Below are 7338 nucleotides of genomic sequence, written 5' to 3' on the forward strand. Positions count from 1 at the left end.
AACATATACCTTCGATTCAAACATGTGTGATCAAATCTTTGATTTGTTGTTGAAAAATAATTACATTAGAATTCTTGATCACCATGTCAAGCCATCTATCCATGGACGAATTTATTGTAAGTTGCATGATTTGTTCAAGCATAGTATTGAGGATTGCAACATGTTTCATCGAATAGTTAAATCGGCCATTGATAAAGGATGATTGAAATTTGTTGAGACACCAAGAGATGACGAGTCTATTCTAATTGGTCCCGATGGTAAAAGGTTTTTGCATTGGCTGATTCAAGCTGATCCATTTAAAGAGAAGGTAAAAACTGCAGGTGATGGGATCAAGTTTTCAAGTAAAGAAGTTGTTGAAGAGCATAATGAACATAATCTTTAGGGAGAGAATTCCATCGAAGCTACAATGGAGACGCCAAGGATTGGGGGGAAACAAGAAAATCCAAAGATCGGTGCAAGCTCAACCAAAGAAAACAAAGGCCGATGTAAGCACAAAGGTAAAAAGCCAAAAGTCACTTTCGCGCAACTATTGGAAAAATATCAGAAGATAAGTGAGAAGAACAGTGCTTATCGGCCAACTAATGCAAAAGCATCAAGATCACCCCCTAGACGCAAATCCAAGGATCGATATTGGCAAGAAGAGAATTTGAATGCAACTTGTTCATATCCTTATTTTGGGCCACCAATGCCAATGTCATGGATGCCTCCCTATGCTCACGTAAATCCATATCCATCATGGGACAAGTATGATACAAGGGCACATTCTCCGTATTATTATAAACCATCTCGCCAATATTATGCAACTCCAAGAAGACCAATGTTCAATGAGTAGTCATATGTTCAAGACCGTTTCAATAAAAAAGAGTCGGTCCGGAGCACAAGGAAGAATAAGGAGGGTTGAGCAAGCCTACCGCGTCAAAAGGGATGGTCGTAAGAGTGCCACATCAGATATGATCTCAAATGAAAAAGAGCCAATTAAAGTGCTGACATTGGCTACAAAAGGCAGTGAGGCAAGTCAATCAAGTGCCAAATCTGAAGGGAAGAAGTTGAGAGTGCACAAGGTAAAACAAGATTTTCCATTACTTCAAACAAAATCGCAGCCGGGGTGCCCACTCTGCTTGTCGTATTGGCAAATGAAGAAGTTGCAAAAGCTTAGTGCACAAGAACTTGAAAAGAGAAACATGTCATGGGTTCCCAAAGAAAGTATTCAAAAAAAGAATTATGTGCAAGCTTCCTTTACAAGGAGTGCAACAAAGGTGAAGAAGAAAAATAGTGAAAACTATGAAGGACCAAGCGGAAGGTTTCAACATCTTCGGTCCACACATTATCAATTTTCTTCAACAATGTCGTTGATGCCTATGCCATGGAATTTTTCATCAGGTATGATTGGTTACCCTCAATGGGCTTATTTTAATCCATGGATGCAATATAATTTCTTACATCATGAAAGAGTATTACCAAATCATCATATGTTTGATTAGCTTCACTTTTGTTGCTAATCTAAATGGCTGATATATACTTATCGTCCTAAGCACGTACAAATGGCCGATGAAGTGTTGACATCATCCTTAGAAAGAGCATTGTGCAAGTTATTTTTCGGCATGGAAGCTTTACCGAAAAACAGGGGGGCATGTGTTGACACCAGATTTTGGCATGGTCGAAAACATAATTAAGAATGCCTCAAATGGAAAAATGCTCAAAATGAGAAAGTTTCGTACCGTCAAAAAGATAACTTTGATATTTGGGCCATACACTACAAGAAATATGTCAACTTGTGACCTTGACTATTGGTCACTGAAAGGTCATTGTTTTTCATTTGCGACCTTTTTGTGACCAAAAACAGAAAGTCAAAAGCTGGCAGTTGTAAACTGAAATTAACGACCTTCTTTGTGAGAAGGTCGTAGACGTTTATGACCAAAATATGCCTATTGTTTTGTTTTGGTCACTAGCAACCTCCCCAGGCCACGTAGGCATCCAGCGTGTCAAGCTGACGTGGATAAGATTCAGCTCGGTCCAATTCGATGTTCTACATGGGCCGAGCCCATTAATTCGGCCTTTTTAATATATTTTTCTGTTAATTTTCGCTTGCTACATGGGCCTAGCCCAACAATTCGGCCTTTTTTCTGGGTGCGTCCTTTTAGAGTGTATGATCTTTTATTTTTCACCATTTTATTTTGGTGCTGGCCCCACTAGTCAGGTTGGCCCCGAATATCATAATCAAAATTTCAAATGCGCTCAAATTATTTTTATAAGTGGGTCACATGAGTCATGTTTCCATTGCACACATTTTCAAATCACATACATAATTACCATTTCATATGAAACAAAAATTGTAATTCTAAAACATACAACATTTCAATCAAAAACAGAGAGAAGATATATGAAATTCTGGAGTTCACAATGCCCATATAACCCAACTATTATTACATAACTTGCTATACAAAAATGTCTTGGTGCGTCTTTGAACATCTTCTTTCGTCTTGAATTTAGGCAAAATATCTGCCAACAAAAAAATAGAACAACGAGGATATAGTGTGAATAACAACAGCAGCAAGTGACGGGGTGCTATTTAGTAAGATTAAGTCCGGAAAGAAACATGCATGGAAATTAAGAAGAGCTAGAGCAAGTCTGCATGTGGTTGCCGTATATGGAGTCGTAATATACTCATGGATTAATAATCTATAGTAGGGAGTGTTTTTTCAGCATGTTAGTTGCTTAGTTATTCATGAACTCATAAGTGTTTATCACCAACTCTCCTCATACTAAATTTACATTGAACAAGAAAGGAATCAGTACCATATGACCAACTCTGCTAAAGTTACCATGCCCTCCACATGTTTATGTAATAAATTTACATTGAACAAGAAATGAATCAGTATCGTATCTCTTAATTCATTGTTGCACATCTAGCAAGAATAGATCAATACACATACCTAATAAGCAAACATCACAACATGGCATGACATCTGACCCTAATCTACTGGATCAAAAAATTAAGACCGCAAGACCATTGTCTCACACCCAGAAGCGAGCATTTCCCCGCAACAAACAGAAGCATAGCTACAACGAAACTGGGACGCCTCGATTTTGGGCACGCAAAATTTCAGACTTATCAGCAGCATCACATGACATCAAATTGGCATGACTTCCCAGGAACCCGAGCAGAGCCGGGCATCGCCAATTGGAGGTAGGAAATGTTGGGAATCATAAACCAGAAAAGGGGGACACAGGAGGATCCGCGAACCTGCTTGTAGTTGAAATTGTTTGAGCGCCTGGAGCCCTCCTTATCTAAGAATCTTATACTAGCATTTTGCAGGTTGGGTACAAAGGTTGTGCTTCAATACCTTCAAAATCTGTTTGGGAAGAAGAAAAAATTAGTAACATTTCAATTCCTCTGTTTTAAATACTCCTACAGGCATCATAAGAGAAGTACTCAGCTGTAGCTAATGCAACATGATGGGAGCCCAAAATAAAACAAAAATAATTGCTGAAAAAAATTACTCCATTTTATACTCCTCTTTTAGCATTATAGATTATACCTAATGCAAGATCATGGGAGCTGATGTACAGGAGTATTTGCAAATCATACAAATGATACAACATCATGGAGTAGGATAACATGTTTTACCATCGTAGATTCATACCAATATTTGCACAGCAAGTTTATCGTCTAACCAAACACCCTCTTACAAGTAGAAATGTATTCGCTTATATACAGTGTATTTGTAGAATTACTATATGGTACTCTAGCTGTCTTAAGTCTTGACCATAATGGTAATTAATTTGGACATGCGAATCACAATACACATAGAGAGATATTAATTCCTCTATGGCACACAGGGACGCAGCGATGCAAATCACTCCTACCATACCATCTGGCCAAGGAAGCTGTTCTGCTCCTCCAGGATGTGCACCTGCATGCATCACACTCCAACAGAGCCATATGCATGATCAATCACAAGTTCACAACTGCTTGTCTGCATCTTAAATCATTCTATTTCCGTTACGATTACAGCTACTTACCCTGTGGTGTGATTCATCTAGCTGCTCCTTCATCAGTTTATCCTACACATAAGTGATTTCTACTACACAACCTTCTTCTTGTAGACGTTGTTGGGCCTCCAAGTGCAGAGGTTTGTAGGACAGTAGCAAATTTCCCTCAAGTGGATGACCTAAGGTTTATCAATCCGTAGGAGGCATAGGATGAAGATGGTCTCTCTCAAGCAACCCTGCAACCAAATAACAAAGAGTCTCTTGTGTCCCCAACACACCCAATACAATGGTAAATTGTATAGGTGCACTAGTTCGGCGAAGAGATGGTGAAACAAGTGGTATATGGATAGTAGATAAAGGTATTTGTAATCTGAAATAATAAAAATAGAAAGGTAACTAATGATAAAAGTGAGCACAAACGATATTGCAATGCTAGGAAACAAGGCCTAGGGTTCATACTTTCGCTAGTGTAAGTTCTCTCAACAATACTAACATAATTGGATCACATAACTATCCCTCAACATGCAACAAAGAGTCACTCCAAAGTCACTAATAGCGGAGAACGGACGAAGAGATTATGGTAGGGTACGAAACCACCTCAAAGTTATTCTTTCCCATCAATCCGTTGGGCTATTCCTATAAGTGTCACAAACAGCCCTAGAGTTCGTACTAGAATAACACCTTAAGATACAAATCAACCAAAACCCTAATGTCACCTAGATACTCCAATGTCACCTCAAGTATCCGTGGGTATGATTATACGATATGCATCACACAATCTCAGGTTCATCTATTCAACCAACACATAGAACCTCAAAGAGTGTCCCAAAGTTTCTACCGGAGAATCACGACGAGAACGTGTGCCAACCCCTATGCATAGGTTCCCAATGTCACGAAACCCGCAAGTTGATCACCAAGACATACATCAAGTGTTCTCAAGTCTTTAAAGACTCAATCCGATAAGATAACTCCAAAGGGGAAACTCAATTCATTACAAGAGAGAAGAGGGGGAGTAGAAACATAGGATCCAACTATAATAGCAAAGCTCGCGATACATCAAGATCGTATCATCTCAAGAACACGAGATAGAGATATCAAACACATAGCTACCGGTACATACCCTCAGCCCCGAGGGAGAACTACTCCCTCCTCGTCATGGAGAGCGCCGGGATGATGAAGATGGCCACCGTTGAGGGATCCCCCCTCCGGCAGGGTGTCGGAATAGGGTCCCGATTGACTTTTGGTGGCTACAGAGGCTTCTGGCGGTGGAACTCCCGATCTAATCTCTGTTCTGGAAGTTTTAGGGTATATGGAGTTATATAGGCAGAAGAAGCACGTCAGGGGAGCCACGAGGGCCCCACGAGGCAGGGGGCGTGCCCTAGGGGGGTGGGCGCGCCCCCACCCTCGTGGGAAGCTCCCGTATCTTCAGACGTGGGGTCCAAGTCCATCAGGTGTGTTTCCTTCCAAAAATAACTTCTCTAGTTGATTTCGTTCCGTTTCGACTCCGTCTGATATTCCTTTTCTTCAAAACACCGAAATAGGCATAAAACAGCAAATCTGCGCTGGGCCTCCGGTTATAGGTTAGTCCCAAAAATAATATAAAAGTGGATAATAAGGCCCAATATTGCCCAAAACAGTAGATAATATAGCATGCAGCAATCAAAAATTATAGATACGTTGGAGACGTATCAATAAGAAAGTCAAGTAACCATTGATTATCCTGTACTAAGAGTGGCATGTGAGCCGAGGTAAATATTGTGCAGTGCAGGGTGTTGTAATAGCACACATACCTTCGTTTCACGGACTTTACCCAGCGCACACTCTAGCTTGTGCTCCAGACCGCGGAGCTCTGCCGCGGCGGTTGCGCCAGACGGCAGGTCTTCTCCTGTCTGCCTCCTCACGCTGGCCTCCAGGTGGTCACGCTCATGCCTCAGCGTTGCGATATCCGCCAACAGTTTCTGTGTGCAAGAATCATACAGATGAGTCAGAATGCAGTTAACTCTGAGTGTAAAATAACTAGTACTACGAGTAGATGTGTTTGTGTATTAACCAGATATCCACCATGATTTTATGCCCTCGTAGCGCTCGATTAAGTCACTCCAACTGAACAAGTGACAAGTGAAGGAGTATTTCAGCACTATACACTAGTACTATTAATTGTAGAGTGGATATACAGAGACAAATAATCAAATTTATGCATCATGTACAAGTTTCAGCACTATACGACTATGCATGTAGTGTAGATATTGAATGCCGGTGACTGGTACTTGTTGAACTTGAGGCTGTGTGTGCTTGCATTAGACCCAATAGCACGTGGGTACAGGAGCAGCTGAATCTAACAGCAGGATTACAGTCAGAGGTAAATCAAAAGCATCGTCTGACTAAGTGGTCACCGAACACAAGGAGAGCACCCTCCCCAATACTGTAGCTACGTCTGAAGTCTAATGGCATGCCAAAGTTTATTATACCATAGAGTAATTCTACAAATACACTGTAGAGTAATTTGGACATGCGAATCACAATGGTAATTGGTAAATTACTTCTGATCAAACCGGGAGGGAGCACTGAAATAGCAGGGGATTCACTGATCGGTGAACGTACCCGTCGTTGGTCCTCGAGACGAGGTTGGGCTCCACGGCGGCGTCCATGATGTGGCTGAGCTCCTCGTGCCGCCACTGGGAGAAGCGCAACAGCGCTTGGAACACCGCATGCTCCTGCCTGTTCCCCATGACCCCGTGCGCGCGGTGCACGAACCCGCCGAGCACGCTCTGGCGTATGTGCCCGTGCTCGTCCCCCTCGACGAGCAGGCGGACCACGAATGCGGAGGACTCCGGGCTGGACAACACCAGCTGCTCCAGCATCGTCGGGGAATCAAGCAGCTCCGATCGGATCTCCTCCAGCCTCGGGTCTTTAGGAATCGGTGGCTCTGACGCTTCCGAGCTCGAGCTCGGCGTCTCGTCCCGCGGTGGCTCCGGCAAGGACTGCGGCGGCTCCGGCAAGGTCTACGCCGCGTCGGAGCAGGCCGGGAGACGAGCGCCATGGCGCAACCGCCACCAGCACCTGTCGCCACCGGGAAGGGAAACTCTCCACCGCAGCATGTCGCGGATGGAGGGGGGTCGATTCCGCGAGGCTCGCGTGTGGGGGCGGGCGGTCGAGCCACTGGACTTGCGCCCACTGGCTATAGGCCATGGCCGGGATCGACGGCGCCGGGGACGCCCCTGCCGCTCGGCTGCCCGAGTTCGACGGTGGGACGCGGGAGCTTTGAGGAGGGAGAGGGGGGAGCTCCATGCGATCTGAGATCGAGGGGAGGGTCGGGCGCCGTCAGTGGTGGCGGCGAGGGCGTGA

The 7338-nt window shown here is 43.7% G+C and overlaps 1 pseudogene; it reads right to left on the minus strand.

Annotated features, from left to right (window-relative positions):
- Nucleotides 1-5615: 5615 nt before the first annotated feature.
- On the minus strand, nucleotides 5616-7332 carry LOC119297109 (annotated as a pseudogene).
- Nucleotides 7333-7338: the final 6 nt, after the last annotated feature.

The sequence above is a fragment of the Triticum dicoccoides genome, chromosome 5A (genome assembly GCF_002162155.2).
Source record: "Triticum dicoccoides isolate Atlit2015 ecotype Zavitan chromosome 5A, WEW_v2.0, whole genome shotgun sequence".
NCBI classification, from domain to species: domain Eukaryota; kingdom Viridiplantae; phylum Streptophyta; class Magnoliopsida; order Poales; family Poaceae; genus Triticum; species Triticum dicoccoides.